The following is an 8,340-nucleotide window of genomic DNA, read 5'->3' on the forward strand; positions in this document are numbered from 1 at the left end:
TGTGATAATAAGGTTATACTGTTATTTAGCTTTGCGCGCAAGCATTTTCTAGTGGTGAATACAAAAAAAACGTTCTGATTTTTTTTGTTGTCAGTTGATGAGCGTTGCTCAGGGACACTGTTGTTTTGAATAAAAGACGTTCCGTCATATACACGGGCTTATTATTCGAGGCAAATATTTACAATCAAACTATTTCGGGGGTGTGGCAAGCATCTAGGGCAGCTCTTGTGGTTAAATAAACTACTGCGCTAAGTTTATACCGCCCCTTTAAGACGTACAGGGTGTGCTACGTCAGTGAACGACTCTGTAACGCAGGCATTGAGGCCGGCAGCATTGGTGCCGGTAGTCTTTTGCAGATCTTTGCTCTTAACCACTGGCACGGCCTCACATCCCACATTCTTCGTCCTACCGTACTGCTTGAATTCCACAAACTCCATCTTGGCTTCTCGAAGCTCTTAGCCAGACCCTCCACGTCCCACTTTGCAAAAGACCCCTCCACGTACGTCCTTCTATGCCCTTAATGACTTCGTCAAAAGCGATTATATAGAGGTTCATCGGTTCACGGGCCTCGACAAGCTGTTTTCATATGTTTATATAAAAATCCGTCACCTCTCCGATCATTCTGTTCGTGACCTCGGCAAACCTACCAGGTTTCGGAAGCACGACTAAGGTAACTTGAACAAGCTTCTTTATGCTAGATCGCTGCATTCCTTCAGGGCATTTTAAAATGCCTCCAACGGACTTTATTAAAACGGGCTCAAGAACTGAAACCCTTCCCGTTCCACCGAGGTATAACGGGTAAATTAAAATTGAAAATGGATGTATGGATTTAAAATTAAAAAACACGTAAAAAGGTAATTAAACAAGATGATTACACAGAAAATGACTTACTGAAGAACAATGGTAAATACAAACGATCTAAAGGCTATTATCGCGTTATTTGCCGCTGACTTTGTTTCTCCGTGTGAGTGACATTATGACAATATATTTGCGGGGTTAGTATTGTTGAATATTAGCGTTAACTAGTATTGTCATTTCTTCTAAAATTTTTAATGTTTTTGTATGTTTTATTAGCTCCGGTTTCCTTCTTACGAGATAATTTCTATAAATATCAAGAAGTTGTTCTCTGTGTTTGTTTGTTATTGGGCAGTCCGGTAAATAGTGATCAAAACTGTCTGCTGGTAGGTTACATTTACATATGTTATTATTTGCAATGGCGAACCTATGAAAATAAAACGGAAATCTACCGTGTCCAGTGACAAACTGTGACGTGTAATAATTGGTGGGAAAGTGGTCCGGAATTTTGTAAATATTCTTTATCCTTTGCAATGTGTAGCTTTCATTTCCTTCTTGTTGCCACTCAACGTTCCAATGTTTTCTGAGGTTAAGATTGAGCTGTTTTTGATAAATTGTAGTGAAATAGGCCAGTCAATTGTTTCGCCATATTTTGCGGCTTTTTTAGCCATTTCGTCCGCTGTTTCGTTACCGACATTGCCATTGTGACCTTTAATCTAAGTTAACGTTATTTTCACCTGTTTTGCTATTTTGCTTAGCATTTCTTTAATTCTAAATATGTTTGGGCTCCGATTATTTGGATTGCTAATTGCTTTTAGGGTTGATAGGCTATCAGTATACAACTGTACGTTACCTTTGAAGCTAGTTTGGAGGTATTCAAGTGCCTTTAAAATTGCGATTCCTTCTGCCTCAAAGTTATTGCTGTACTCCGGAAGTTTGTATTGTTTGGTTTCTACTATTTTGCCGGATTTGTCTAGAAGTATAAAAGCTGCTCCTATGTCGGTTTTATTTTGAGAGCCGTCTGTAACTACTACAAAATCTGTTTGCAAAATTGGTTGAGTAAGATAGGTAAAAGATATCTTATCTGCTGGATGCAGCTGCCATGTATCTACTTTGTTACTTATTTGGTCTACCGTAAAAGCGCGGTTTTTCCAGATGAACATTTTTCCGGCGAAAAGTATGTTAAATGTTTCGATTTCTTTTTCGATCGTCAGATGAATTGGTGGGACATTAGCTATGATGTTTAAGGCCGGACTGGATACTGTTTTAAATGCTTTGGTAATTTTAAGTAGGCTTGTTCTTTGAATACTTCTTAGTTTTTTTCTTATTAGTACCTGTTTTTTATACCAAATTGGAGCGGCATAAACTATGATTCTTTTGTATAGCTCTCATATAAATTTGTTGTAGGTGTTTGCTGGTAAGCCCCAAGTTGTATGCTGTAAATTTTCCTAGGCTGTTTATTATTTGGTTTACTTTTCCCTTTACATAGTTTATATAAGGGATAAAACTGAGCTTGTTGTCTATATAGACGCCTAATATTTTAATTTCTTTACAGAATTTAAGATTTTTGTTTCCTAGTTTGATAATGGAAGGTCTTTTAATGTACTTGTCCCCTATTACAGTGAATTTTGATTTTGTTGTGTTAAATGTAAGTTCTTTGTTTATTCCCCAGTTTTCTACTATTTTAAGTGCTTCGGCTGCCTTTTGTTCTATATTATTTCTTGAATTGCCTCTTATTACTAAGGTAATGTCGTCGGCAAAAGCCTGAATATATACATCGCTAGGAAATTTGCTGTTTAGATCTAAAATTGTTATGTTCCAGAGTAATGGACTTAAAGGTGACCTCTGGAGAGAGCCTGACTTAAGATAGAGTTGAATTCTTGATTTCTCCATGTTATAGATAATTTTTCCAGTTTTAAAAAAGTTATGAGTCGAAATGACCAGATTTTTCGGGCGCCCTGATTTATTTAGAGAGTTTACAATGACAGATGATTAGATACAGCTAAATGCGTTCTTTATGTCTAAAGAAATGACAACACATACCGCTTTATCTAATCTTGCTTGATCAATTTTCTTTTTTAACTCGTTTAAGGCGATGGTTGCAGACGTGTTATGGGTAAATCCGAACTGTTTTGTACTGTGGACTTTTTCTTGGTTAAGAAGTAATATATTCTGTCTTTAATTATTTTTTCAAGTATTTTTCCTAGTATAGAGTTGACCGCTATGGGTCTATATTTGTTGGCTCCTTGGTTATCTCCTAATTTTGGTATTAGGATTACATTTGATTCCTTCCACCGTGATGGAGTGTATCCTGTTTTGATACATGCATTGTAAAGTTCAAGAAACAATAATTTTTGGTAATTATATAGACATTGTACAAATGTGGCTCGTAGGCCATCTGGTCCAGGAGCTAAATTTCTGCGTAATTGAGAAATGACTGCGTTAATTTCATTTTCAGTAATAACAGCTTCATCGCTATCGCTTTCAAGAAGAAGAATTTCTTCTTCGTCACAAACCTTGTTGACATCGTATAACTCTTAATATATGCTCAACTTGTTCTTCGGCTTATTTTGTTTTTCCTCCACTTTCTTTTTCTAAACTTGAAATGATGATTGGTTGGTATACTGTTCCTCTGGCTAATTTATACAGTAATGTGAATGAATTTTTATGAACTTGTGAACAAAGTTGTTCCCAACTTTTTCTTTTTGCTGAGGCTAATTTATCATTGTAAGCTTTGTGTTCATTATAGTACTCGCGCTTAAATTGTTCCCTGATTTCTCCTCGCGATTTTTGATACCTCCTTCTTAGTGCTCTTACTCGCTTTCTCTCGATTTCAAGTTCAACTGTCCACCACGGTTTTGGTTGTGTGTAGAAGGGTTTAACTTTTTTGCTATGTTTACTTACTAATTTTTTCTATTTTATCATACAATGTGTTCACAGCATTTTCGATTTCTTCTGTTGTTTTAATCCCGTTTCTAGCGGTTTCGAACCAAGTGTAATTTTTTAAATCTTCTAGGACATGTTTCTCACCTTTCAGGGTGAGACGATACTTGGGTTTGTTAAAGATATCGTATAAAAGTAAACTAATAAATTTGTGGTCGCTGCTGTTGTAATCTTCGAGTACTTCCCAGTGAATAACTTCTGGTAATAACGCTTGCCCGAAAATGGTTACGTCGATCCAACTCTTACCTATACTGTTTTCGAATGTCGGAGGTGAGTTAGGGCTATTTATAACAGAAAGGTCGTGCCTAAGGGAAAGTTCAAGTGAATCGTCACCCCTTGTATGGGTTATATCTCCTCCTTATTCTCTGTGTTTAGCATTGAATTCACCCATTAGTAATACATGGTCTGCAGAAAAATGTTGAAAGAAAAGTTCTAATCGGTTTAACGTGTTTTCGAAATCGTCTCTGGGTGGGGCGTAGCAATTAATTATAATGAATTCCTTTTCTTCCCAGTTTACCTTCGCCGCAAATATTTTTTGGTCGATTATGAGAGGGAATATTTTTACATCTGGAGAATGATTTACTAGAGCGACTTTCGGGTTATTTTTGTGTGATATGACTTGATGTCGGATGGGAAAACCTATAACCTTTCTTTAACATGATAAGGTTCCTGTATTGCTGAGATGTGATTATGATTTTCGTTATGGTAGAAACTTAACGCCTCGTTGCCTTTGGCACACTTTGCCAAATTAACTTCGATGATGTGTAGTGATGACCGTGGCTGCGAGATTTTTCGCTGGTCCGAATGCTCCTTCACCATAGTGTTATGTATGTGTGTGTTGTAAGTGTTGTAGTGATGAGAGTGTGTTTGCGTTGACCTATCCATAGCAACTCACAATTTTAGAGCGTCCAACTCAGTCCACTTTTTTCAGCTTTGTTTTGCTTGACTCGGTGTACCGTACCGTACTGTTAAAACCAACCAAACACACTTTGAACGAAAAAACGCGACTGTAAAACACAGATTGGGCAGCAGCAGCCACAACGAGTACAGTAAATGTTTTGGCCGGCCCGAAAAGGCATGATGCCAACCTAAAATGTCTGAGGAACGTAGGGTTATCGCATGAGCTTGGTACCTGCTGCACCAAACTGATGATGGGGGCGAAAAAAAAAATGCTCCTCTGATGTATTGTGACGCACTCCGCAATTTACGTGAAACACGTCAGTCGGAGTGGCAGGCAAAGGTTCATCTGCGCTGGCTGGGTCGTATACAAGTACGCTGTTTTTCTCGAGAATAAGAATACCGGTTCATCGCGGAAGCCCGGCTACTACAGAGGCACTTTTGAAAGTGTGCTTGGGCAGTCATCTGGCGCCTTAAACACAGAAAAACATCGATTAGGAGTCTGAGCACTGTGGCTGATGCTGCCAAAGTATGATATTTTTCGGGCTGGTGTGATGATGTGAGCCATCCTGCCGGCTTCGCCGAGTTCGCGGCGTTAGTCATTCAATCTTACTAGCATCTCTCTGTCTCATTTGTTAACGGTTTCTCTACATCTCTAACTGCTGCAGAATGCCCTTCTAACCTTATTTAAAACCTATAAAATTCCATTTGTCAAAAACCTCGAAAAAAGAAAGCATTCCGTGTTGGAAATACCGTGCAGAAAGTACGTGCTGCCTGGTTATCAATGTTCTTCAGCGTCAAGGCAGATGCTGTGATGTAATACGTAGCCCTCGAGTATTCACCGCTATGCAATGTCCTCGTTAATGAAAATGGACGGCCAAGACGCGCGCTAGTTTTTAACTGAGGGCGAAGAAATGTTACGCGGGAGGTGTTTCACCGTTTCTCGGCTTAAAATAGGACACACGGCCCATATTTCAGCCACCAAACGTGCCAACCTGATCTGTCTAAGTGGGTCTCATTTGATTGGAACACGGCCTAAATCTGCAAACATTGTGGGTGAAAACCGGAGCTAGATAAACCTGATTTACCAAACTAAGAATTCTAATTTAATTGAAAAGCGAGAGAGGCACCCCCTCATTGCTGCTCCTACCAAAGAGCTCGCATTTTTGCATGGTCACTACCAGTCACCTTTGTGTCTTGCTTTGTTATCTATGCGGACCTTTACTAAGTTGCTTTCAATGTACTTGAAAAAAAAATTGTTCTTACGTTTCATCCGCTTTTCTTGCCAAACTTAGTGCCTCTATTTCAAGCACAGTGAGTAAAGTGTTGATGGTAAGCGCGGTTAGTTTCGCAAATCTGCGATCTTAATGGGCGGTATTTTCGAAAGGTTGATGAAGGCTGAAGGATCCCTAAATAATTTTCGCGATCGCTTCTCCAGCGAGTAGTGTTATTTTGGTTATTATCAAATCATATTTAAGAGATAAATGTACAGTTAGGGTGCAATCTTGTAATACTTTATACTTTGCATTGGTTCCTGGGAATGATACGTCCCGTTGCATTGTTCCTGCCTGTCGACGTGGTGAAACATTCCTACGCTGATGGAAGCTATCAGCGCTTTGATGTAGACAGCATTCTTGCACCGACTTCATGGCGCGACTTGGGACCATTCTAATCAACTTTGCTTCACCGCAGCTGCCTCGGGAGACCCTTAAAATTGGGGTTTTTGTTGCACTGTCCAAACGTACGAGCAGCCTGTTCTGGTTTGTTTCCGCTGCCATAGTCTCGGACACAAATCAGCAGCCTGCCGCGCTAGGGGAGAGAGAGAGAGAATGCTCTTTAATGTGAAATGATGAGGTCAGCCCTGCTAGGACAAGGCTTGCTACACTAGATGGGGGGTGACTACGTTGATGAGTGGTGCATATCAGACGTCAGGGTTACAGCAGGAAGAAGACAAACATTAAGAGTTTAAAAAAATGAAAAAAAAGGACAAGAAAAACAAGTTATTGCTGCCAACAGAGCCCGGACAAAAAAAAATACAAGGCTTTTCCGCTGGAAATACGGGAAGAAACGTTAAGGAACACCGGAGGACGGCTTACACTTCTGGGAGAAGTTCTGCGTGCGTTGCAAGAAGATCGGTCACCTCCCTGTCGACGCGCACAATCGCCGAAAGCGAATTGCCGGAACAATTGAAAAGAACGACAGGCCGCCACGAGCTATCGAAGCTCATGTGGTCGATGCAGACATGAATTTAGTGAGACTAATGTCGGAAAGGTTCGCTCCAGGGGACGCTCTCAGAGTATAGTACAACAGAGAACAACGGAACAGAACCAAGCATGGAAGTGTGTACCTGCCATGGCTGGAATTCAAATACGCAGCACGGCAATGTAATGAATCAGTGCTAGTGTAGCAACAGAAGCACGCAGCCTTCGAATCAATGCTCCATCAACTTCAACTTTAAATGAAAAAACTGCGCAGTTATTTCGCCGATGGGAAGGACCTAAACTTGACTGCTTCTGCTAGCTGAGCGAAAAGAGGTTGGCGCTAATGGCTGGCATAACGAATATATCGAGCGCATAAGACTGCGAATGGAACGGCAACAACTGGACGATTCACAATCACTGAAACAGCAAACAAAACCACCAAGCCGTTACTCCCAATCGGAAGTATCAAATCAGCTGAATAATATCAAGATTTAAATGATTCCTACAGTGAAAGCGAAGCAGCATCAACTTTCAGCTAGCGGGAGCAACAGCGACTTGCAAAGCGCAGAAACCTCCAACTTGGGTAAACGCCCCCACGCTGAGCAACAAATACTCGTCCACCCAATAAGCCATCTGTCCTAGCATATCTTGGAGATATTGGCACAAATTATACCTTCTTAGGCTTCACAAAAAATGATGGCTGCAACGCCAACAATTTAAGGGGTCATGCTGACGAAATACAAGCTTCTTTTATTCGACAGTTCTCGTTTTTAATAGTCCACCCACAACTTGTCCGGAAGCAAATGATGCTTTATTTACTGGGAAATGAATCAACTTAAGTAAATGTTTGATTCTCCCGCTTAATCGCGTGTGTTGGTAACCTCTGAAATGGTGTCACAAGAACCGCCCTTCTAGCAAACATAGCGTGCAATTTGGCTCGGCAGCTGAATGTGAAGCCTCGCGTACTGCCTGTTCTACTAGATGGCGCCACTATTGTCACTAGAAAAGGTAATAAAGTACCGCCGCGGACGCGCGCAAGCCTGCACCGACGGCCATTTTGTTGTTTATCAGTGTTGCGAGATTGCCGCTTTTACAGCCTTGCCTCTGATTTTGACAGCATCGTTTGTTAACAACACTCCCGAAGATGCAGCAAAGCGGCGTCTTCGGGCACATTTCTGCTGCTGAAGTGTTGCTACAAGCGTTATCTTTATTCGCATTCGAACTACAACTAAGAGTTGACCGACTAAAACGCAAAAACAACAAAAAGGCGGCGGCCATAAACCGTCGCAGTGTGAAGAAATGTGACGTGATGCGAACTGACCAATGATCACGGCAGCGGCACCGAAGGATCCGAGGAAAGAGTGCCGATACTCTCTACCCTCATCTAGTGACACTATATTTGCCACCATACTGCAGCGGGCCCTTTTTGCCTTTGCTTTGTTTTAAATGCAGAGCAATTCTTTAACTCACGATGTCACCCGTTCTTGGCGTCCGCAGTTGTCCG

Source organism: Haemaphysalis longicornis, unplaced genomic scaffold (genome assembly GCF_048455015.1).
Source record: "Haemaphysalis longicornis isolate Haplotype H1 unplaced genomic scaffold, Haemaphysalis longicornis Haplotype H1 scaffold_9, whole genome shotgun sequence".
NCBI classification, from domain to species: domain Eukaryota; kingdom Metazoa; phylum Arthropoda; class Arachnida; order Ixodida; family Ixodidae; genus Haemaphysalis; species Haemaphysalis longicornis.